Genomic DNA, 27,303 nt, shown 5'->3' on the forward strand with positions numbered 1-27,303 from the left:
TTATAGAGCCTTAGAATAAAATCCTCCACTGCCAATCACTTTTCTAATGAGCATCTGAACATCTCTGTTTCCAAGGTAATATACCATGGGATTTAATAATTGAGTCACAACTGTAAGTCACTGTCATCAGCTTATCCTTGCTAGATGGCTTTATTTGCCTGATGGTCACAGGAAGCAAAAAGGAGGCACAGCCATTATGGACAACGACTATAGTTAGATAGAAGGCACATGTGGAGAAGGCTTTCCGCTTGCCTTCAGCTGATGGGATCCTCAGGATAGTTGAACAATAAAGGTTTTAAAGGTACAAATGAAAATCAGAGGAACTATGAGTACTGCAATTCTACAAATGAAGTCGGCCAGTTCACTGATGTAGGTATCAGTACAGGCAAGCTGGATAACTGGTGGGATGTTACAGAAATAGTGGTTGATCTTCTTTGGGCCACAGAAAGAGAGTTCAAAGACTAAGAGGGAGCCCATTAATAAGAAAATAAAATGAACCATAGCACAAGCGGCTGCCAGTTGACCACATACCTGCCAGCTCATAAGGATAGGATACTGAAGTAGATGACAAATGGCCACATAGTAGTAATAACCCATGACCCCAATAGCATACAATTAGTGACAGAAAAACCAAGGAAGGAGAACATAAAAATGGCACAGTTAATACATGAGATTGTTCTAAGCAGAGACAACAGATTGATGAGCATCTTGGGCAGGATGATGAAAGTGTAGCATATCTCAGAAGTGGACAGTATCCCTAGGAAGAAGTAGGTATTGGAGGCTACTATTTAGGTAGATGACAGTGACAATAGTGATGTTCCCACTCAGTATAATCAGATATAAGCAGAGAAAATAGCAAAGAAATGGTCTGGATTGCTCCAAACTTGGAGAATCCCAGTGGCAGGAACTCTGTCACAGAAAAATTAGCTTGGTTGACTAGATCCCTGAGATTGACCTACAGAAAATAGGAATGAAGAAATAGATTGCTTACTCTAAAGGATGCATGGTCAGTCCCACTATGGATTGAGGAACAATAAATAGGAGAAGATGGAAAAACTAATACCAGTAGGAAGTGCTCTATTGATCATATCAATTTATGGAATTGTTTCAAAACTTCTATTATATCTGTTTTCAGTGACATTTTTGCATCTCTTATAGTTTTAAGTTCAGGTAATGTTTTTGCAGTTTTAAAATTTTTTATATTTTTATTTTCTTAATTATAGTTCACATACAATATTATATTAATTTCAGGTGTACAACACAGTGATTAGACATTTATAAAACTTGTGAAGTGATGACCCTGATAAATCCAGTACCCATATGACACTACACATAATTATTACAATACTGCTGACTCTATTTCCCATGCTATACTCTATATCTCCACAACTATTGGGTGGACTTAGAGCATATTGTGCTGAGTGGAGTAAAACAGAGAAATATAAATGCCATATGTGGAATCTAGAAAACAAGATAAACAAGAATAGAAATAAGCTCAAAATCCAGAAAGCATTTTGATGGTTGTCAGAGTGGAAGCTAGAGGAGATGGTAAAGGAGGGAGGAGATTAAGAGGTATTAGTCTAGATAATTTTTTCACACTGACTTCTTTGAATAGCAATTAATGAATATATATGAAAACTTTCTGTGTAACCCTAGCTCTGTCACCTATTATCTATGTAATCCTCTATGCCTCAGTTCTTTTCATCTCCCAAGTGTCTTATGAAAATTAAAGCATTTAACAGAGCATTATACATTATAAGCTTTTAATAAAAGTCTGCTTTTGCACATATATTAATTTTCAGGAAACGTATTTTAAGCATATCTCTGTCTAAGGTTTTATTTTTTTTTTTATTTTAAAACCCTATTTTCACAGAGTGACTGGACCAACATTTGGACCAAACTTCTATTTGTGCATATGTTTGTGACAATAATATTGTTGACTTTAGCTCACCCTTTCACCTAATTATACAATGTATTTGATGGACTTGATAAAGGGGAGTTGAAAGTTATGAATGCCCTGCTATTGCTTTATTTATTATTATTATTATTATTATTATTATTATTATTATTATTACTCTGGCTCTTCGCAATGCTTTACATATCAATTAGTGTCTGGTAGAACAAACACCACCAAGATCTTCCCTGGGGAATGTTATTTATTTACCTCTTCATTTTCTATCTTTGAGACTTATGCAATAGATAATTTGTCCACAGAATGTTAGGATGGTGAAGTCTAAAGAAAGGCATCTCAGGTACGCACTCAGTTTTTTTAGTCCCCCATTGTTTATTAGACTTTTTAAATATACCATTGTCACCGGAGAATAGTTTAATGTAACGTTCAAGAATGGAAGTTGAATAAACTAAATGTCAAATCACATTCTTGACAAAAAGTTTTAAGTATCTGCCCTTTCTCAGTTATACATGGAAGACTTCCTAAAGTAATTAGTCTTTCAGAAATGGTCTATAGAGGGAGTCAGTCCCATGAGTTCTGGGGCGGGGGAAAAGTCTTTGTCATTTGCTTGAAGCCATCCCTGTGCTTATTACAGTTCAGTTGGTGATACCCATTGAATTGTATTTCCTATTAAACGTTGCACTATTCTCCATTTTTTCAAGCTACCATTTATTTTTGTGTCTTTCTCTCCTCACATGCTCTCCTTTCACCACCACTAACTAGATAGACTAAAGCTCATAGGATAATTAGAACATTTCAAAAATTATCATTGGTGACTGACACTTCTCTATTAGTACATCTAAACACTATCTTCACTCAATTTCTCATATAATATAACCCAAAAATGAAATCCAAAAATCCTTTAATCAATGAGACTCAAAAATTAATATAACTACAATCATTCCTATTCTATTTCTTTTTACTACTGACATCTCAATGTCCCAAACTATGTATTCCTGTTTCCTCTGCTGAGCATTCTGAGTATCCCCCAAAGCATCACTGAAAAACTTTTGTCTCTTATTAGTTATGGTTTCAATATGCCGGTTTATATTTATAATTTTCAAAACTCAAAGGAGCCATTATAGTAACATTATTTTTGGCACAGTTCCAATTCTTCTCTCAATGAGTAAAGAGATTGAAGAACACACTATTGACCCTAAATCTCATAGGCCCAATAGGAAAAAAAGGGAACGGAAAAAAAAAAACTGGCATTGACAATTAGTCAGCAATTAATCCCAGGTTGCTTGGTAGCTAATTAGAAACTGAAGGTCATTGGAAATTAAGAAAAGAAAAGTGATAGATAAGGACAAAGGTGGTCATAAATACAGTGATGGAAGGAAATTTGACTTTGGGTGGTGAATACAGTGCAACATACATACAATATATCATCGAAATGTTACTTGAAACCTATATAATTCTATTAATGTTGCCCCAATAAATTTAATAAACAATAAAGAAATGAATGTGGAAAACCAATACCACAGGGGATAATGCAAAGCTTTCTTTTCCGAGATCTTTTATTTGAGGGAGAAGCCCTTTTTTCCTTTGGGCTTCACCAAGACAAAGACTTGCTTAATCATTGCAAAAAAAGAAACAAAGATTTTTCTTTTACTTTAGGTTCATCTGAATCATGAAGATGTATTTTCTGCACTAAGGAGAGGTGCATAGGAGTGTAACATGAGAGATGGGCACCTTGAAGAACTGTGGCAAAGAGCAGATTTGAGGACAAAGAAAGTTGTGGAGTTTTTAGGTGTAGGTAACAGAAATGATGCTCTACTTTTTTTTAGATTCCTAGAGGTGAAAAGATCTCCATTCAAGTGTCTGCCTTAAGGGTAAAGAATAGGGTTAAAACCTTGTGGATAACATTCTAGACAGCTTGGGTAGTCTCTAATAATCCTCGATCTTTTCTGAAATTCTCTGATGGTCTGGTCCAAGACAAATAAGAGGGGCTGTAGCATTGAAGAAAAACTGATTATGTGCCTGTTCTACATTTGTATCCACTGTTTTCCTATCCAGTATTTGAGAAGAGGTTAAATGTAAAGCTTTCTTTTGTTAGTTCAGCCAACACAGTTTCTAAACCTCGAAGTTTTCTGGAAATTGTTATTCTTCCTCCTGGGTGAGATATGAAAAAGCCCACTGACTCTCCCCTCCCTCCGAGTAATGAATAACTCACAAAACGATGTCAAAAAAAAGATTGAAAACACCCTCACAATGAGGTCTTCTTCCAACTGACTCTGTTTGCTACAGATCAGTGGCTTCCAGCAGAGATGTTTCTGTTAGCAGTTCCCTCAGTGCAGCAGAAACTCACAAATGAGATGATTCCTGACTCAGTTTGTTTCTTTTAATTTCTATCATTTTCAGAGGCTACCAACAAAGATCTGACAGAAGCTACTACTGCTTTCAGCAATTTCCATATGTGTACAACAGTCTTAATAGCTGCTGAATTCCTGGGTTTCTTAGACCTTTGGTTCGCTCAGGGTATCTTCCTAAACAAACGTTTCTCCATAGGGTGTTAGCCAAGTCCTCAGCCTTGGTACTGCATAGCTCTGAAAATACCTCTTCAAATAAATCTAAAAATTATTGTAATCAGTCATATTTCTAGAATCATTTATTGATAATTGTGAACTCAGAAGCTAGCTCTTACCTCATTCTCATGCACTTAAAGAAATTTTTCAGGAAGGAAAATAGTCATTCCTTTTTATTAGAGTTTAAACTCAGGTTTTCAGTAAATATAGTATGAAACATATTTCAGTATCCCAATATGGTTCATTTGTGAAAACAAAGAAATAGCTCTGGGTATCTTTTAATTCCATATTCAGAGAAAAGTATACTAACAAAACTCAAATTGAGACCCTTTGTCTCTAGGAAAGTTTTGTCTGTAAATACTGCATACCACCTCCATTGACTTCATCCCCAAACTACCAGAACCACACTATAAAATTGGCTTTCTCAGAGTAACCAGTCAACATTCACAAGTATGCCATATGCACAATACAAAACATAAACTTCAATTATATTTTCTAGCAATTGCTATTGTAAAAGTGTAAAATTCTCCAGTAAGCTAGTCATAAAGACAAGACAGGGAGTGATATCTTCAAGTGTCGGCTTCCAAGGGGGGAAAAATCACCACCAGGATGCAGATAACAGAACTGTCTCCCAGGCCCTGTTTGCTATAAGATTTAAGAGTCCCCCAGAAACAATATATCTTTGTACCAGACAATAACAGCCAACTTCTGCTTCTATAATCTGCTTGCCTGTTTAATGTTTAGCCAGGATGTAGTTCTAGGAGACGTCCTGTGCAAAGATATACTAATGGCTAACTTCTGCTTCTGTAAACTTGCTTGCCTGATGTGGCTTTAGGCTTTATAAGCTACCTCCTCTGGAAGCTCGAGGCTGATTCTCTGACCTTGTGTAGTGGAGAGAGTCCGTCATCGGCTGGCTAATAAAGGCTCATAATTAATCTCAATTGGCTCCATAGGTCTTGGATGTGAATGCGCCACAACACTATAGAAAATCATTTCTAATTTCTATATTTACGTTCTTTAGAATTCTATGAGACAAAAACTGTCAAGAATCTTTTTTTTCACCACTCCCCTCTCTACCCCAGAGTGAGTAAGAGAGTGAAATGTGTGTGTGTGTGTATTGCATTGTATTGAAGTAAAGGAAAGAGACATTAGGTGAAGAAATAAAAGATAACATATATCAAATATGGAGTTCAAAATCTAAGAATATGAAATCTCAAAAAATTAAAATTAAAATAAAATTTCTAATGCATAATATCGAAAATATTTCTGGACTGAAAAAGAAATCTGTGTATTTGATTTAATGAAAGCAGTTGTTACAGGCTGCTCAAGCTTCAATATTATTGTACAATATAAAAACTAACAAAAGATGATGGTTAATTTTATGTCTCAGCTTGACTGGGCCATGAGGTAGCCAAATATTGGGTCATATATTATTCTGAGTGTGTCTGTGAGGATGTTTCTTGATAAGATTAACATACAAATCAATAGACTAAAAAAAAAAAGATTGATCTTCCTCCAATGGGGGTAGCCCTCATCCAATCCACGAAAGACCTAAATAGAACAAAAAGGCTGAGTGAGAGCCCTCTCTCTTTCTCTCTCTTCCTCCACCCTACCTCTTTCACTTCTTGGCTGTCTTCAAGCTAGGATATTGGTCTTCTCTTGCTTTTGGATTTGGACTTGGACTTAAATTTATACCATTAACTTTTCTGATTCTCAGACCTTTGGACCTGGACTGAACAATACCATTGGGTCTCCTAGTTCTCCAACTTGTTCTCCTTGTTCTTCAACTGGTGATCTTGGGATTTCTTAAACTCAGTAATCACATAAACCAATTTCTTATGATAAATAGATATATATTGTGTATTGTATATATTCTATAAGTTCTGTTTCTAAGAAAAACCCAGACCAATACACAAAACATACTCTGCATATAAATGATAAAAAAATAGAAATGGAAAGAGAAAAGAAGAAACCTTAAGAACATTATAAAAAAAGGACGGTGGTATGTCAAGTGAAATAAGCATAGTACAATCTAGCATAATGAAAGAAAATCTATTAGTTTAAATAACTGAGAATTTCAAGATAAAAATGATCATATGGCTCAATTTAGAGACTTGCATTACATTGTTATGCTGAGTCTTGACTCAGAGGAAAATCTCTGAAAAAAATCTTCATCTATATTTTACTTTTTCTCCTTAACATGTATCAAAACTATATATGTATATATGATTTTTTATTTTACGTGTCTCTCATTTACATAGAGAATGTTTTCTTCCTGTTTTGATAAATTTTTAACTCCATATTTAGGACATGATCTGAGGTTAACACGTATTTGCTGAATGAGTAAATATTTTTATCTTTTTTTCTTTCCTTTAAAAAATTTTTTAAATAATAGTTATCATTCAATATTACTTTACGTTAATTTCAGGCATAGAATATTAGACGGTTATATAATTATAAAGTGATTTCATTGTCTAGTATCTAGCTGGCACTATATATAGTTATTACAATATTATTGACTATATTCCCTATGTTGTACTTTATATTCCCATAACTATTTTGTAACTATCAACTTCTACTTCTAAATCTTTGAAACTTTTTCACTCAGCCCGCCAACCCCTCTTCAATCTAATAACCATATGTTTGTTCTCAGTATCTATGTTTCTGTTTTATTTGTTTTGGGCTTATTTTGTTCTGTTTTTTTTTTTTAATTCCACATATAAGTGCAATAATATGACATTGGCATTTGTCTTTCTCTCTCTGACTTATTTTACTTAGCATTATTCCCTCTAGGTCCATTTATATTTTCATAGTTGTAAGAATTCATTTTTTATTGCTGAGTAATATTCTACTCTATATGTACTATGTTTCTTGTTTTTAAATTAAATTTATTGTAGTGACACTGGTTTATAAAATGATATAGATTTCAAGTGTACAATTCAATAATATGTTATACACATATTGCATTGTGTATTCATCACCCAAAGCTAAATTTCTTTCTATCATCATGTATTTGACCCTCTTTTATTGATGCTGAATTTACTCCTGGGCCATAAGCTTTTGTTTCTTCGGTTTTTTTCTGGGATATCTTTTTCTTCTTTGCAACCTCCTCTCCTTTAGAAACAATCTGCTCTTTTTCAGTAAGGATCTTCTCCTATCTGGCAGGGAGAGCTCATGTAGGAATTAACCCACCCATGAGTTCTGTAAGTTCAGAGCCACATCTTGAAAGCTTTGTTCATCTGGATGTGCTCAATGACCAGAAAATCTGTATCTAAATTCTTAATTTCCAGCATTACTCTCTGCATTTTTAAACACATGCAGAAAAAAATTAGCACTTTTTTTGGGCCAGCAACCCTATGTCTAGCCCCACTGTTTGGCCTGGACATGCTGACCAACTCTGCCATTGTAACAACATGGCACACATTGCTTCTGAAAAGTAACATCCTTCAGATACTTAGTGATTTTTCACCTATAGGTATTCTTGATGGCCTGGGTAGTTTCACAAGTGTCTTAAACACTAAGATTTTAACCTCTTGAATTGCATGATTGTGTGGGGTTTTCTGGACTAAATGAAAAGAAATCCATTTTCAGAGACACTTTTTCGAATTAGCGTTTTGGATTTCTTTGAATAAATACACAAAAATATAATTACTGGGTTATAATGTAGTTCTGTTTTTACTTTTTTGAAGAATCTCCAACTGGTTTTCCAAGATGGCTGCAACAATTTATAATAATACACGAAGGTCCCATTTATTCCACATTTAACTAACACTTGTTTATTAATTTATTGATAATAGCCATTCTGGCAGGTATGAGGGAAATTTCATTGTGGTTTAATTTGCATTTCTCTGATGATTAACGAGATTGAACATATTTTCCTATGTCTATTTGTCATCTATATTTCCTTTTTGGAGAAATATCTATTTAGGTAATCTGCTAATTTTTAATTGAATAATCAGATGTGTTGGGGAATGTGATTTTGAATTATGAACTCTTTATAAATTTTTATATTAACCATTATCACATATATCTTTGGTGAATATTTTCTCCCATTAAGTAGGTTGTCTTTTCATCTTGTTAATGGTTTCCTTGGCTGTGTAAAAACTTTTTAGCTTGTTGTAGTCTGATTTCTTTACTTTATTTATTTATTTATTTATTTATTTATTTATTTATTTATTTACTTACTTACTTACTTATTTATTGATTTTTTTTGCCCAAGGCAGCATATCAGAAAAAAAAATATTACTAAGAACAATGTCAGAGTTTACTGCCTATGTTTTCTTTTAGGAGTTCTATGGTTTCAGGTCTTCAGTTCTTTTCCCATATATCCGTCCAGTTTCTCCAACACCATTTATTGAATAGACTGTCTTTACTACATTGTATATTCCTTTGACATAGCTTAAGTGACCAAATAGGTATGGATTTATTTCTGTGTTTTTTAATCTGTTCCATTGATTTAAGTATCTGTTTTTACGCCAGTTCATGATGTTTTGATTACCACGGCCTTGTATTATAGTTTGATATCAGGTATCATGATTCTTTCAACTTTATTCTTCTTTCTCTAGATTGCTGTGACTGTGCAGGGTTTTTTTGTGGTTCCATAGAGATTTTTAAATTGTATGTTCTACTTTTGTAAGGAGTGCCCTTGGTGTTTCGATAGTAATTGCATTAAATCTGTAGTATTCACATTTTAAAGATGTTAATTCTTCATATTCAAGAGCATAATATGTGCTTCTGCTTATATACTAATGTATATAATGTATCATGTTCAATTTCTTTCTTCAATGTCTTATGATGATTTCAGGAGTTTTATCTCCTTAGTTAAATTTATTCCTAGTTATTGTATTGTTTTTGATACAATTATAAATGGGACTTTTTTTCTTAATTTCTCTTTCTAATAGTTTGTTATTGGTGTATGAAAAATGCTGGATACAAATTTTGTATACAGATATTTACTGAATTCATTTATCAATTATGAGATTTTTTTTGTTGATACCTTTGGTTTTCTCTATATTTTGTATCATGTCCTCTGCAAATTATGACAGTTTTACTTCTTACCAATCTGAATCTTTTAAAATTTTTCTTGTCTCATTTTTGTGAGTAGAATTTCCAGCGCTATGTTAAATAAAAGTAGTGAAAGTGGACATCCTTGTCTTGTTTCTGGTCATAAGGAAAATTATTTTAGCCTTTCTCATTGAGTATGATGTTAGCTGTAGGTTTGTCACATATGGCCTTTATTATGTTGAGGTATGTTCCCTCTATTTCCACTTTGCTGAAAAATTTTTATCATAATAGATGATGGATTTTGTCAAAAAATTTTTCTGCTTTTATTGATATTATATAATTGTTACCCTTCATTTTGTTTATGTAGTTTATTATATTAGCTGATTTGCAAATATTGAACCAGCCTTACATTCTAGGAATAAATCCAATTTGATCATGGTGTATGATCTTCTTAATGCATTGCTGAATTCAGTTTACTAATATTTTGTCAAGGATTTTTGCACCTATTTCGCAAGGAATATCAATTTATAATTTTTTTGGTAATACCGTTGGTTTTGCAATTGGAGTAATGATGCTCTTGTGTAGATGATTGGGAGCCACCCTTCCACTTGAAGTTTTTGGACTACTTTAATAAGTATAGATATTAATTCTTCTTTGAATGTTTGGTAAAATTTACCCATGAGCTATCTTGTCCAAGATTTATATTTGTTGAGAGTTTTATAAATACCGATTTGATTTTGTTACTAGTAATCGGTCTGTTTTTTTTTTTTATGTTTCATCTTTATTCAGTCTTGGAAGATTATGTTCCTAAGCATTTATTCATTTTTTCCCAGATTATCCAATTCATAGATATATAATTGCTTTTAGTATTTTCTTATAATTCTTTGTACTTCTGTGGTGTCAATTGACACTTCTTTTTTCATTTCTGATTTTCCATGTGGGTCCTCTTGCTTTTTTTCTTAATGAGACTAGTTAAAGGTTTATCGATTTTGTTTATATGTCAAAAAAAAAAAAACAGAAGGGAGAAAGATGGCGGACTAGGTACATGCAAGGTTCGCCTTCTCCCAGGTCCTCATTGAAATTACAATCAAATTATAAAATAACCAATGTGGAGAATCACCTGAAGTCCAGCTGATTGTAACACGTATATCTGACAATATAAAGGAGGCACACTGAAGCCAGTAGGAGGGGTAAAGTCACAAATCTGACTGGACCCTCACCTCTGGGTGGTGGAGGATCACCGGGAGGAAGAGCAAGGCTTCAGAGGCTCTCCTGAAGGAGAGAGGGGTCTGGTCTCATCTGGCGGCTCCCTAGCCCAGGGTACCAGCCCAGAAAGAGGAGACCCCAATAACTCTGACTGTAAAAATCAGAGGAGAGTCTGGTCATCTGGTTGAGGTGGAAGGAGACTGAAACCTTAGAAGCCCCTTTGAAGGACCCGCGCACAAGCTTTTTGACCTGTAGACTCTCTCCTAGGACATCGGCTGTGGGTGAGAAGCTTATGTGATATTCATTCTGAGAAAGTCTGCATTACCTGGTGCCAGAGAGAGGGCTGGGAGAAAGCCACCATTGTGCCTTAGTCTGGCCACCCATGGGGAAATCTACAGACATTGCCACTTTAACTGTACAGACCCCTCCCAAAGAGTCATCAGGAAGCACTGGCCACAGGGGTTCAGCCCACCCAACACAACCTGAGAATGCCTGGATATTTTGTTCCTGGATGGTTGCCAAGCCCTGCTCTGATTCAGAGCCAAGGATTCCTAGTGGGCACCCGTGCTGTGAACCGCATTTCCGAGATAGGGTCAGGTAGATCACTGCTGCCAACACAAACTTGGGTGGATCTCAAGGATCTTAGGGCCAGATCCAGACAGCCGCTTGTCTTGTTGTGATCTAGGAATTCTGAAGGAACCCACAGATGGTTACCAAAGTTGCAGCAAGACTGAGGCTATATTGATCTGACTGCCATTGTCTATCTGAGATTCTGCCACACTGTATCCACAATTTCCCTCCAAGTGGCCCATTAACTGTGAACTGCCACAGCTTGCCCTTCCCCTCCCTGATCTCCCAATCCACAAAGGCAATAAACTTTGGCTGACACAGGGTGAACACTGCATACAGATCAACAGGAGGTAGAACTTTCTGTCTGAAAGAGTTGCAGTATTGCATCTGGAGAGTGCAGGGGTCTGTGGAACCGCTCCTGATGGCAGCTGGTCTCACTGTGATCAGTGAATACAGCGAGAACACCCAGGCACAGAAGTTGCAGCAGACCTGGGATTGTATTGGTCTGATGGCCCTCTCTCCCTGAGATCCTGCTTCGCTCAAGCCACAAAGTGCCTGTAGCCCATTGACAGACAGCCTCCTGCACCCCAATTGGCTCTGGTGTTGTGGAGTCAGAGCAGGCAACAGACCTTAGCTAGCACAGTAAGCACATTTCAAGAAATGTTGTGGATAGATCACTGCTGCCTGTATGAGCTGCAAATCTCTTGAGAAAATTTCAGGGGTCTGCTGGAGCCAGCCGGCTGAGATCGAACAGCACCTAAAAGAGGGGGGTTGAAGCCTAAGGGAAAAATTAGAAGCCAAAAAAAGGGAGGGCTAACAGTCAGCACTGCAGCCCCAAGTTTATTTAGCACAGCATATTTATACCCTACAAAGCGAGTGAGAAGCAAAGTATGTAACTAATTGGTGATATTTACTCAGGAAACTTTGTAGCTATCTTAACATACTCTTTCCCATGGTCAAAGGACATTCAGTTTCTCTCCCCCAGGCCAGGTGCACCTCCTCCTGAGCCAGCAGACTGCACAGTTTGCCAATTCTGAAAAACTCCCAGCTTTACTGGCAGTTTAATCCTGCCTCAAAACGGCTCCCGACAAACCGGCAAGATTTTGTTCTTTTATATGGCCAAGTAACATTCCATTGTATATATGTGCCACATGTTCTTTATCCATTTGTCCATTAATGGACACTTAGGTCGCTTCCATATTTTGGTTATTATAAATAATACTGCAGTGAGCACAGAAATTCATATATCTTTTGAATTAGTGCTCTGAATTTTTTTCAGGTAAATACACAGAAGTAGAATTCTGGATTCTTTTATCTTGTTACAATCTTTGTTTTAAAGTCTATTTTATTTAATACAAACCTTGCTACAACCAGGTTTTTTTTCAGTTCCATTTGAATGAAATTTCTTTTTCTATCTTTTTATTTTTTGTCCGTGTGTGCCTTTTTATCTGAGGTGGGTCTCTTGTAGAGAGCCTATGCAAGGGTTTTGTTTTCTTATCCATTCAGATACCCTATATCTTTTCATTGGTATGTTTAATTGATTTATATATTTAAAGTGTCGAACACACGATGCAATATATATATATGTAATTTATTTTTGACTTTTACACTTTAAACCTATATAATTTTATTAACTAATGTCAACACAATAAAAATAATAAAAAATAAAATAATAACCACAATAAAAAATAAAAACAGGTCAGAAACATGGCGGAATGAGAGACATTCCCAGACCTTTCCCTTTGTAACAACAATAAGCTGAACATCTAAACTCAACAAAAAAATACCCAAACTGCACACCAGCATATCTGAGTGTGGGATCGGCGAATAAGAGCAACCACAGGTCAGAACCCCAGGAGTCGGGCAGTAGACTTGGAGAAGTAAAGAAGCTACCTCTTGCAGCTGCAACTCCTTGCAGGAGGAGGGGGAGGGAAGAAGGTGAACTATGTTCCCTGAATAGTCCTACCTGAGAGAGCTGTGAGCTGCATGCAGTGGCAGTGCCCAGGGATCAGGGCAGAAAGTAGAGAAGTAGGGATGGCTGAGAAGTGGGGATAACAGAGAAGCAACAATTATTACTAGCACCAGTTGCAAAATGAGAGGCTGAGTCACAGCCACCATTGCTCAACTTAAACGGTGCTTCTTCCCATATCTTCCAAGACGAATACCCCAGAGCCCCAGGGGAATCTTAGCAAATTTACCAAAACTGCTGCTAAAACTGACAGGGACGGAGCCTGAGGGTAGCAAATGTGATTAAATAGTTATAAGAAAATAAAAAAGGCATTATTAGGACTTTATATAAAGCAACTTAGACATCACCTACTAGAAACCAAAAGTAAAACGTAGTCTTAACAATAGGCTAAAGAGAGACTTTTATATAATAGATCACTTTCTGGGAAAAAAGAACAACACACTTCTATTAATGCCCAGGTGGAGAAATGGTCCATTAACCACCATGAACAACCAAAGGGACAAGGTATCTCAGAAAGAAAGAGAAAAAACTCCAGAAAATAAGCTTAAAGACATAAAAACATGCAACTTAGGCCACTTTTGCTATAACATTGAAGAGAGGAAGTTGGCGAACTAGGTAAAAGCAGGGTTAGTCTCCTCCCACATCCACATTGAAATTATGACCAAATTATAAAATAATCAACATGGAGACTCACCTGGAGTTCAAATGATCATAACACCTATGTCTGATAATGTAAAGGGGCCACATCAAAGTAGGTAGGAGGGGCAAAATCGTGAATCGGGCTGGACCTACACTCACAGGTTATAGAGAATCACTGAGAGAGAGAGTGAGGGGTTCTCTTGAAGGAGAAGCTTCCTGGTATCATTTGGAGGCTCCTCAGCCAAGGGTCTCAGATCAAGAAAGAGGAGATTCCAATAACTTTGACTGTAAAATCCAGAGAAGATTCCGGTGGTCTGAGTGAGATGGAAGGAGACTAAAACCCTAGATACTCCTTTGAAGGACCCCCACACAGGCTTTCTGACCTTCAGACACTCAACAGGGACACTGGCAGTGGGTCAGAGGCTTGCATGGGATTCATATTCAGAAAGACTGCATTACCTGGTGCTAGAATGAGGACTGGAAGGGCAGCCACATTGTGCCTTGGTCCAGCCCCTTACCTGGCAATCTACAGACTTCACCAGCTAGACTGTGCAGATCCCTTCCACAGAGCCATTAGGAAGCTCCGGCTTGAGGAGATCAACCCGCCTCACCCTATCTGCAGATTTCCTGGGCATGTTTTTGTGGGATGGATGCCACACCCTTCACCAATTCAGGGCTAAGCATTACCAGCTGGTGGCCAGAGCTGTGAGCCCTATTTCCAAGATAGGGTCAGGCAGATCACTGCTGCCAACATGAAATTGGGTGGATCTTAGGGATCTGTGGGCCAGTCCCAGACATCAGCTGGTCTTGCTGTGCTCTGGGACTTCTATGCGCACACACCAATGGTTACCAAATACATCCTCAGCAAGACTGAGGATGTATTGATCTGACTGCCATTGTTTCCCTGAGACCTTGCACCACTTTAACCACAAATTGCCCCAGGCGGCCCATTGACAGTAAACTGCCACAGCCCTGCTGTTTTCTGCTAGATTTCCCAATCCACACAGGCAACAAACTTTGGCTAGGACAAGGTGGGCACTGCATGGAAATCAGTGGCAGGCAGACCTCTGCTGCCTGCAAAAGTTGCAATATTGCATCAGAGGAGTCCAAGGGTCTGTAGGACTACCACGAATTACAGGTGGTCTCACTGTGATCTGTAACTACAGCGGGAATGCCCAGGCACAGGAGTTGCAACAAAACTGAGGCCGTATTGGATGGATGGACCTTGTATCCCTGAATTTCACTTCACCCAAACCACAAAGTACCTGCAGCCCATTGACGGGCAGCCTCTAGTAACCTGTTTGGCTCTGAGATTGTGCAGTCTGCTCAGGCAACAGACCTTGGCTAGCGCAGTGAGTGCATTTCCAGGAAAATAGTTGTGGGCAGACCTCTGCTGCCTGTACGAGCTGCAATATCTGTTGAGGGGATTGCATGGGTCTGTATTGGACTGATGGTCCTTGACTCCCTGAGCTCCTGCCCCGTCCAATATACAAAGTGCCTGCCGCACATTGATAGGTGGCTGCCCCTGCCTTGGGATGGTAAATTCAGGCCAAAGGTGGCCAGAAGCTGATCTTGCTATGATTGGAAACTTGTACAGGGAGTCACAGAGACCGCGCTGGCATATACAGTGATACTACAGTGGCAGGGGGAAATTGACTCAACAGACCCAGGAGACTCCCGGGGTCCCTGTGCCTCTCAACATGCATATTACCTAGAGGCCCATCCAGTTTCAAGACTTAAGGCAACTGACAGACAGTGTTAGTCTTGGAGGAGCACTGATCCCTCTGCTAAACTGCCCCAGGTCAAGGATGGGGGATAACTGACCACTACGTACAGTGTTGTCTCTTGCAATTACCTATAGATCTGACATAGGCAACAACCATCTGTGGATTGCTTTGTAGTTTCCACCAAGTAGCCCTGAGCAATCAAAAGCAGTGGCTGACTTTGGCCTATAGGGGAGCACCTCCAGAAGGACCACAAAACCAACATATCTGGAGGCACCAGATACAACATATCTGTTGTGGCACCAGACACAACAGATCAACTCTTGACTAGTGCTATTAGTGGTACACCAAAGGGTGGTTGCAACAAGTACAGAAGCCTACCAGGATAAATCCTACTCAGTAGGGTCAGCCCTCACACTGTGACTCTTACCCTGTGACTGCAGCCAACTCCCACAATTAGTCAACCTGAGTGTTTTTTCCAGCCACTGATGTGCTAAAAAGAATAAAGTCTTGACAACAACAGAAAATTAAACACAACCCATACAAAGATCATGTCTAGAGCCCCTGGCATAGGGTATCAGGGAGATTGTGCCACCTTCCACATTAGGCCATCTTCTAGTGAACTGGAAGACAAGGTAGCAGAATACACTCAATATAACCAAAAGAAAAAAGAATTTTAAAAAATGAGAATAGTGTAAGAGACATCTGGGACAACATGATGTATAAAACAATCTGGATCATAGGAGTACCCAAAGGAGAAGAGAGAGAGTGAGGGACTGAGAATCTATTTGAAGAAATAATGACAGAAAACTTCTATTACCTGGTAAAGGAATTAGAAATACAAGTTCGGGAAGCACAAAGAGTCCCAAACAAGAAGAATTCAAACAGACCTGCACCAAGACATGTCATAGTGAAAATGTCAAAGGTCAAAGAAAAAGAGAGTATCTTAAAAGCATCAAGAGAAAGGCAGTTAGTTATCCACAAGGGTATACCCATAAGAATGTCTGCAATTTTTTCAATGGAAAATTTGCAGGCCAGAAGTGCCTAGCAGGAATAGTCAAAGTTATGAAAAACAGAAATCAACAACTACAAGGCTTTCAGTTAAAATGGATGGTGAGATAAAGTGCTTCCCAGACAAGGAAAAGCTTAAGGAATTCATCGCCAATAAGCCAGCATTACAAGAAATGTTAAAGAGACTTCTGTAAAAAGAGGAGGGGTAAAAAAGAAAAAAAGAAATATGACTAATAAAATGACAGCAACTATGTACCTATCGGTAATCACTTGAAGTGTAAATGAATTAAATGCTCCAATAAAAAGACATAGGGTAGCCAAATGGATAAGAAAACAAGACCAATGCATATGCTGTCTATGAAAGACACACTTCAGATCAAATGACACTCACAGACTAAAAGCGATGGAATGGAAAAAGATATTTCACGCAAATGGAAATGAAAAAAAAGCCAGAGTAGCAATACTTATATGACCTAAAATAGACTTTAAAGCAAAGGCTGTAATAAGAGACATAAAAAAGAACATTATTATTAACACTAGTAAACATGTACACACCCAACATAGGAGCACCTACATACATGAAGCAATTATTGACTGACATAAAAGGAGAGGTCAACAGGAATACACTCATAGGAGGAGCCTTTAACACCACATTGATAACAATGGACAGATCTTCCAGGCAAAGAATCAACAAGGAAACAATGGGCCCAAAAAACACATTAGATCAGATGGATTTAATAGATAGTTTCAGACCATTTTACTCCAAAGTAGCAAATATACATTCTTCTCAAGAGCACATGGAACATTTTCTAGACCACATGTTAGGACACAATCAAGTGTCAATAAATTTTAGAAGATTGAAATCATTTCATAATGGTATGAAACTAGAAATCAACTATAAGAAAATAACTAGAAAATAAACAAACATATGGAGGCTAAATAACATGCTACTAAACAATGAATGGGTTATTAATCAGATCCAAGTAGAAATCAAAAGTTATATAGATACAAATGAAAATGAAAACACAGCAATTCAAAATTTATGGGACACAGTGAAACCTAAGGGAAATTCATAGCAATACAGGCCTAACTCAAGAAACAAGAAAATGTTCAAATAAATAATCCAAGCTTACACTTAGAAGAGCTAGAAAAAGAACAGCAAACAAACCCAAAGTGAATAGAAAGAAGAAAATAATAAAGATCAGAGAAGAAATATATGAAACAGAGTTTAGAAAAACAACACAAAAGATTAATAAAACCAAGAGCTGGTTATTTGAAAGCATAAACAAAACTGACAGACTATTAGCCAGACTCATCAAGGAAAAAAGTGAGAGGACTCAAATAAATAAAATGGAAAATGAAAGAGGAAAAATAACTATGGACTCCACAGGAAAACAAAGGTTCATAAGAAAATACTATGAGTGATTATACGCCAACAAATTGGACAATCTGGAAGAAATGGACACATTCTTAGAAACAAGTCATCTCACAAGACTAAGTCAAGAAGAAACAGAAAACTGACCCATTGCTACCAATGAAATAGGATCAATAATCAAAAACCTTCAAAAAAAAAAAAAAGCCTTGACCGGATGCCTTCAAAGGTCAATTTAACCAAACATTCAAAGAAGAATTATCACTTATTCTCTTCAAACTATTCCAAAAATTCAAGAGAGGGAAGGCTCTCTAACTCCTTTAGGAGGCCACTATTACCTTGATTCCAAAACCAGATAAAGTCATTGAAAAAAAAGAAAACTATAGGCCAATATATCTTATGAACATTGATGCAAAAATTCTCAACAAAATATTAGCAATCCAAACTCAGCAATACATTAAAAATAACATACACCATGATCAAATTGGATTTACTCTTTGGATGCAAGGTTAGTGCAATATCTGCAAATAATTAATGAGATACACCACATTAATAAATCAGAAGATAAACACCATGTGATCATATCAATAGATGCAGATAAAGCATTCGACAAAAATCCAGCATCCATTTATGATAAAAATTCTCAGCAAAGTGGGAATAGAGGGGACATACCTCTACATAATAAACGCCGTATATGACAAACCTACAGTTAACATCATACTCAATGGGGAAAGGCTAAAAGTATTTCCTTAAGATCAGGAACAAGACAAGGATGCCCACTTTCATCACTCCTCTTCAACATTGTATTGGAAGTCTTAGCCACAGCAATAAGACAAGAAAGAGATATAAAAGGCATTTGAATTGGAAAGGAAGAAGTAAAACTCTTGTTATTTGCCGATGACATGATACAATACATAGAGAACCCTACAGATGCCACCCAAAAACTGTTACAACTGATAAGTGAATTCAGTAAAGTAGCAGGTTACAAAATAAATATTCAAAAGTCAGTGGCACTTTTATACACTAATGATGAACTTTCAGAAAGAGAAATAATGAAAATAATCTCATTTACAATTGCATTGAAAACTATAAAACACTTGGGAATCAGATTAACCAAGGAGGTAAAAGACTTGTTCTCAGAAAATTTTAAGTCACTGAAAAAAACAGTTGAAGAAGATACAAATAAGTAGAAGCATACACTGTACTCACGGGTAGGAAGAATCAATATCATTCAAATAGCCATACTACCCAAAGCAATCTATAGATTCAATGCAATCCCTATCAAAATACCAATGGCATTTTTCAGAGAGATAGAAAATAATAATTCTAAAATTTATATAGAACCATAAAAGACCCTGAATAGTCACAACAATTCTGAAAAGAACAAAGTTGGAGGTATCACACTACCTAATATCTATACTATAAACTATACTACAAGCCTACAGTAATTAAAATAAACTATATTATAAGCCTACAGTAATCAGAATAGCATGGTACTGGCGTAAAAACAGAAACATTGATCAATGGAACAGAATAGAGAGCCCAGACATAAATCCACATCAATATGCTCACTTAATGTAGGACAATGGAGGTAAGAATATACAATGGGGTAAAGATAGTCTCTTCAATAAATGGTGTTTGGAAAATTGGATAAATACATGTAAAAAAAGAAAAGAAGCTGGGGCATCTTCTTACACTGTGTACAAGAATATACTCAAAGTGGATTAAAGACTTAAGTATGAGATACAAAACCATAAAACCTTTAGAAGAAAACATAGGCAGTAAACTCTCTGATATTACTAACAGCAATTTCTTTTTGGATATATCTCCCTGAGCAAGGGAAACAGAAAAAATAAACAAATGAGACTATATCAAACTAAAAAGGTTTTGTACAGCAAAAGAAACCATCAACAAGACAAAAAGACAACTGACTAATTGAGAGAAGATACTTGCTAATGATACATCTGATAAGGAGTTAATATCCAAAAATATATAAAGAACTCATACAAGTCAGCAACAAAGAAACAAAAAATCTAATTAAAAAATGGGCAGAAGACCTGAACAGATACTTCTCCAAAGGTGAAATACAGATGGCTAATAAACATATGAAAAGATGCGCAAAGTCACTAATCATCAGAGATATGCAAATTAAAATCACAATATATCACCTGCCTCTTGTCAGAATAGCTATCATCAATAAATCAAAGAACAAGTGTTGGCAAGGATGTAGAGAAAAGGAAACCCTCATACCTTGTTGGTGGAATTGCAAATGGGTATAGCCACTGTGGAAACCAGTATGGAGGTTTCTCAAACAATAAAAATGGATATACCTTTTGACCCAGTAATTGCACCATTGGTTATTTATTCAAAGAAAACCAAAACAATTTGTAAAAGTCTATGCACCACAATATTTTTGGAAGCACAATTTCCAATAACCAAGATATGGAAGCAACCTAAATGCCCATCAACAGACAATTGTATAAAGAAATTATGGTTCATATATACAATGGGATATTACTCAGCCATTAAAAAATGAAATCTTACCATTTGCAACAACATGGATCAACCTCTAGGTCTTTATGCTGAAGTAAGTCACACAGAAAAAGATAAATACCATATGATTTCAGTTATATGTTGAATCTAAGGAACAAAAAGAACAAATAATTCAAAAACAGACTCACAAATATAGTGGACAATTTGGTGATGGACAGAGGGGAGGGGCGATTGTGAGTTTGGAGGAATGGGGTGAAGTGTTAAAGTAGGAATTAGTAGTTGATAGATGGTCATGGTGATGGTGAGTCTGGCATAGGGAAAGCAGTTAGCATTAATATATTGACCATGTATAAAACCGAAGGAAAGAGTAATTAGTGGAATTATTTTATAAATGATATGAAGTCTAACCAATGCAATGTATACTTGAAACTATTTAAAATAAATAAGTAAATTTATTTTAAAAAAACTAAAAAGTTTTTGCACAGCAAAGAAAAGCATAAAACAAAAGGAAAAAAAGAAAAGAAAAGCATCAACAAAATGCAAAGAAAACCTATAGAAGGGGAGAAGATAATTGCTAATGATACAGCTGATAAGGAGATAATATCCAAAATTTATAAGGTATTGACACAACTCAACATAAAAAAAACCCTAAAAATTCTATTTAAAAAATTAGCAGAAGATCTGAATTGGAATTTCTACAAAAAAAGTTATACAGGTGGCCATTTGACATATAAAAAAGATGTTCAACATCAGTAATCATCAGAGAAATGCACACTAATCCACAACAAGATGTTACTTCATGTCTTTCAAAATCGCTATCATCAGTTATTCAAAGATGTGGAGAAAAGGGAATCCTCATGTACTTTTGGTGAGATTGGAAATTGGTGCAGTCACTATGGAAAACAGCTTGGAGTTTCTTTTGAAAATAAAAAATAGAATTAACTTTTGACCCAGCAATTCCACCTGGGTATTTATCCAAGGAAAATCAAAACACTCATTCGACAAGATGTGTGTGTGTGTGTGTGTGTGTGTGTGTGTGTGTGTGTGTGTGTGTGTGTAATATTAACTGACCATAGAAGAGAATGAAATATTTCTTACCATTGGCAACAACATGAATGGACCTAGAGGGTATTATGCTAAGTGAAATATGTCAGACAAAGACCAATACTTTATGATCTCACTTATATGTGGAATTTAAGGAACAAAATGAATAAAACAGAATCAGTTTCATAGGTACAGAGAGCAAACTGGTGGTTGCCAGAGGAGAGGGACATTGGGGGACTGGGCGAAATGGTGAAGGGATTAAGAAAAACAAATTGGTAGTTACGAAATTGTCACAGAGATGTAAAGTACAGTGTAGAGAATATGGTTACTAATAGTGCAACAACTATGTGTAGTACTAGGTGGGTTCTAGACTAACCTGGAATGTAACTTCATAAATTATTTAAATATCTAATCATTATGATGTACACCTGAAACAAACATAAAATAATATTAAATATTAACTATTATTTTAAAAAAAATCATTAAAAGTTTTTGGCCCTTGCATATGTTGTCTCAGAAAATCACCAGGGTGGTGTGACTGGTATTAGCCGGGTTAATGGAGACTCTGATGGGCTGCCCACCTGCATCTGCATGCTGAGTTCAGGAGGGCTCAACAAAGAAACAATGGTGCTTATCTGCATTCTGTGCCAGAGAGAGCTGGCCCTGTAGACTTCACCCTGAAGCTAGACAATTCAGTTTCTTTTCATACGTCTCTGGCACTTTTGAGCTGCTATTCCTTTGCTGGTGTTTATTCTGAGTGTTTGTAAGCAAGTGAGTTTGTGCTCCGGCCTTTAAGTTCACACCTTGGTCTACGGCAGCCCTCTATTTCACCCAGCAAGTGGAATCCCTGCTGATTTTCACAAGCCAGATTTTGTGGATACTTCTCTTTCCAAAACTGGTGCTCCAGACTATAGAACTTGGTGTGATGCTGGACTCCTCACTCCTTAGGGGTACCTCCATAGCCTGATTCTTAACTCCTACACATAGGTGTAGGGCTGGCCCAATTCACATCTCTACCATTTTTACCAGTCTTGATGTCGGTTCTTTATATTATTAGTTATGAGTTCTGTTCAGCTAGTCTTCAGGTGTTTCTCAAGTGTGGTTGTTCTATAAATAGGTTGTACTTTGATGCGGTCATTTGAGGAGGCAAGCATAGCTTTTACCTACTCTGCCATTTTAACTGGAAGTCCCTGGTATGTTGTGTTTTTAAAGAATTTTTTTTTGTCTAAGTTCTTTTAATATATTAGCATTAGGTTGTTCATAATATGTTCTCATACTCTAATTGTCTGTAGAATATTAACTGATATTCTTGTGTTCACTTTTGCTTTTTGTAACTATTTTCTCTTTTTTCATAATCATGTTTGTTAGGGATTTATTCTTTTCACTAAGAATTTATAAGTTACAAATTCCACTATTGCTGGTTTCTATCTTTATATTTAAATTTTATTTTTCACCAGTCACATCTATATTATGTCTTATTTTTAGTATTGGATTAATTTTACTAACCCCCCTCCCCACACACAAAAAAAATTAAGTTTAAAATACAGAGTATGTTATTAATACTTTTTTCTTTTCTAATATAAAAATGAAATATAAATTTGCCTTTAAGCAATATTTGGTTTCATTTTATGAATGAAAATAGATTTTATTTTTATTATTACTAAGCTAGAAATATTTTCTTATTTCAGTTTTTTCCTACTTTCACAATAAGTTATGTAAATAAAAAATATTTGTTAACCTGGTTTTATTACTTTAACACCAGCTGTTCCAATTACTAAAGCAAGAAAGTGATATGCTGTGATTGGTTCAGCTAATATCAGATGGCCCACTTGAACAGAGGCATGGGTAGAGTGGGTAAGACATTTAACCAGAAATAAGGTGAATGGATGCTCAGCATGAACTAGAATTAGAGAAGTTAATATTGACATGAGGAGATCCAGTGATTCTACTCATAGACAAAAATAATTAAACATGGGCAAAAACATTAAAAACAATTATTTGAAGGCCCTGGAAAGTGACTAAAGTCAATCAGAAATTTTAGAAACATTTAATCTTAAAATATTACTATTTTATCATATTAGGGAAAACCTGTGAGTTTTTGTTTTTGTTTTTGTTTTTGCCAAGGAGCAGTTCCCAATACCTCCATATCTCCATTCCCTCAGGAAGGCACATTAGTAGAGTTTCAAGAACAAAAAATAGAAGTTTAAGAAAGGAATTTTTAAAATGAGACAGCTACAGAAGAGTAGAAATACCAAATTTGAGTATTATTTCTGCCCAAAATCCTGACTGATTATGGGTTGCTGAGCAAAAGAAAAGACACGAACAAATAAAAGAGAAATGTACTCTTGAAAGCCAAATGGCTCTTGGTAAGATTTTCGAGCATTATGTGCTTTTGAATTAATGTATTCCTTTATTACCACGCAGATTTGAGAGCTAAAAGAGGACTCTATTGCCTTGACTTTTTAGATTGCAAAAATCAGGAGTAGCAAATCAAACAGAATTTTAGAGAACTATAGAGAGAAAGAGTCTCAAGATTTGAAAGTAAACTATGCACAAATATTTGCTAACTACTAAACTATATATGCATAGTGTTTAGGAAGCCAGACAGAAAAAAATTTGCTTCTAAAAGCCAAATACAATATGAGCAGAGACATCAACTGCTACAAAAAATAGGTGAGAAATATTCTGGGTTTTTAGATCAAGGAAGTTAACTGCCTACTAGAAAAACAAAAACAAAATATTTACAGTTACTTCAGTGTCTTATCTAAAATGTTTTTCAACAGAGAATGATAAAGTAAAAATTTAATAAAGCATAATTCATACATAGAAAAAACCCAGTTAATAGAAATTGATTCCAAGTGAACTGCAATTTGAATTTCACAGTATTCACATCAGTTATTATAATTATGCTCAAAGAATGAAAGAAGAATATAATATTAAAAAGTAAACAGATGGGAAATATTAGCAGAGGATTGGAATTTAAAAAAAGGAAACTATTGTAAATTTAGGGTTTATAGTTATAATAGCTGAAATTTAAAAAAAATTGTGAAATGAGTTCAACAGCATTTTGTAGATGACAGAAGAAAAAGATCAGTAATTTTGAAGCTAAACAGTAGAACTTATTTGCTCTGAATAAGACAAAATAGAGATGAAGTGAATGAATTCTTTGAGATTTTTAAGATGATATCGAATGATCTAACATACATATAATTGGAATATCAGAAGGAAACTAAAAGATAAAGAGGAAGAAAATATTTGAAGAAATAATAGCTAAACTTCCCAAACTTTGTGGAAAATAATAACTTACAAATGCAAGCTGTTCCACAAAACCATAAGTAAACAAACAGATGAAAATGGAAACAACAACAACAAAACTCCTAAGTACATAATAATCAAATTGCTGATAGGTTAAGTTAAAAAAAATATTGAAACAGCAAGAGAAATTTGACACATTACATACAGTAGGATGGTGAGGCAATTAATGGCAGCATTCTCTTTAGAAACTACAGAGAACAAAAACATTAAAATGGCATATTAAAAAATACTTTATCAACCAAGAATTTACATCCAGAAAAAATATTTTCCAAATAAAAAAATGAAGACATTAATATAAACAAAAGTGTAGATAATTTGTTGCTAGCAAAAGTGCACTATAAGATATACTCCAGGAAGTCCTTCAGGCTGAAGAAAAATAAAATCCATGGTAACTTGGATATGCAAAAAATAATGAGCACTGAAAATGGTAAATATATGTTTCAATATAGAATATTATATGAACACACATAATTTTTCTCTTGAATTTAAAAAATATGTATGCCTGTGTAAAAATTATTATAGTATGTTGCTGAATTCAAGTAAATGGAATAATATCATTGCAATTTTTTTTTATATTCTACTAGCAGTAATTTCATATCAAGTTTAAGTACATTATGTTAAGTTTAACATTATGTTGTACTCCCTAGACCAAAAAAATAGAACAATAATACAAGAAAGTTCTGGGCAAGATGGCAGGGTAAGTAAGAGCTGTGCTTGCCTCTTTTCACAACCACATGAAAATTACCACTAATCAATAGAAAAGTCATTATTGAGAGTCACCTGAAGTCTACCTAAACAGAACAGATCACCTCAAGACTGGTAGGAGGTATGGAGACATGAAATGAGCTGGTTTTACACCTCATGTGGCAGTTGAGAATCAGTACAGATGTCTCAAATGCAGAAATAACACTGGAGGAGCAAGGGGTCCCTACTCCACATCAGGCTCCCCAGCCCAGGGTTCCAGTATCATTAAGAGAAGTCTCCACAACTTCTGGCTGTGAAAAACAGTGGAGATTGTGGCTGAGTGAGACTGGAGTCACAGATATTTTTCATCTGTTTACAGACTCACTTGTTCTGAGCTCCAGCACTGGGGCTGCAGACTGAAAGGTGCCAGGCACATATAAGGAGGAACAGAATTGTCTGGCTTCAGGTCAAGGGTGAAGGAGCAGCTTCCGCCCAGAAAGCAGTGCTGGTGGAAGCCATTGTTTCTTTGTTGAGCTCACTCTGTCCCAATGTGCAGATGCAGGCAGACATCATATGTGAGTCTCCCTTAATCTGGCTAACACCGATTACTTCACCCTGGTGATTCCCTGAGAACCACTCTCACAAAAAATAAATAAATAAATACACTCATCAGAGCCTCATTCAGTGGCTTTCATACAAATGGCCTGTCTTGGGTCATTCTTCAAACTTCTTAAAATCTATCGAAAGTTTGCAAAATCCAAATAAGCAGTCTTAGCTCTCCACATGCGCCCTAAACTTGCTGAGCAATTTCAAACCCAGCAGTAGCAGCAGCCAATCTTGATTCATGGCTTAGCCTCTGAAGGCACCTTCAAGCTCAGCATGGGTGGTGGGTATCTGTGAATTTCTGGGTGGTTCATGCCAGGTGGACCCAGGCAAGGTGCAGGCTGCAGCTGAACTTGGCTTGTGGTGGGGACTCTTCCAGGAGACCCCTGTGCTGGCATTCCTGATGACCAGCTTTGTACCAAGCCAGAGCATTGCATAGGGCTACATTTGACACAATACATCCAAAGTGCAGACCGAACAGGCACTAGAGCCCTGCCAAAGTGAATCCTGTTCCATAGGATTGGCCTCTCTCCAGCCAATCTACACAACCAATCAGTCCAAAGGTCAATCTCTCCCATAGAGGTAGAAACAGCAACCAAAGCTCAACTACAGCAAGGAGTCACACACAATTTATATAAGAAATATACCTGAAGCACCTGGCTCTGGTGACCAGGAAAGACTGTGCCACTGGGACCCACAGCACATCTATTACATAAGACCACTCTACTAAAACCAGGAGACATAGCAACTAGACCTAATACACAGAAACAAACATAGGCAGGCAGCCAAAAGGGGAGACAAAAAAAAGTCCTAAATAAAATTAAAAAAGAAAGCTCCAGAAAAAGAAGTAAACAAATGGAGACAAGCAGTCTACCAGATGCAGAATTCAAAACGCTGGCTATAAGGATGCTCAATCAACTTAGGGGAAGAGTAGGTGAATTAGTAAGAACATTAACAAAGAGATAGAGTACATGAAAGTGGAGCTACAAAACATGTGAAAGAATCATTCAGAAATAAAAAATACAATAACCGAAATGAAAAAAAAAGTGTGTTAGAGGGAATCAACAGTAGATTAGATGAAAAAGGTGATTGAATTAGAAGTTTAGAAGATAGGATAGCAGAAATCACTGAATCAAAAGAGATATAAGAAAAAATAAATCCAAAAATGTGAGGACAGTTTAAGGGGCCTGTGG

The 27,303-nt window shown here is 36.2% G+C and overlaps 1 pseudogene; it reads right to left on the minus strand.

Moving 5' to 3' along the window:
• On the minus strand, positions 1-26,508 carry LOC107499717 (annotated as a pseudogene).
• Positions 26,509-27,303: the final 795 nt, after the last annotated feature.

The sequence above is a fragment of the Rousettus aegyptiacus genome, unplaced genomic scaffold (assembly GCF_014176215.1).
Source record: "Rousettus aegyptiacus isolate mRouAeg1 unplaced genomic scaffold, mRouAeg1.p scaffold_m13_p_17, whole genome shotgun sequence".
In the NCBI taxonomy this organism is placed as follows: Eukaryota; Metazoa; Chordata; class Mammalia; order Chiroptera; family Pteropodidae; genus Rousettus; species Rousettus aegyptiacus.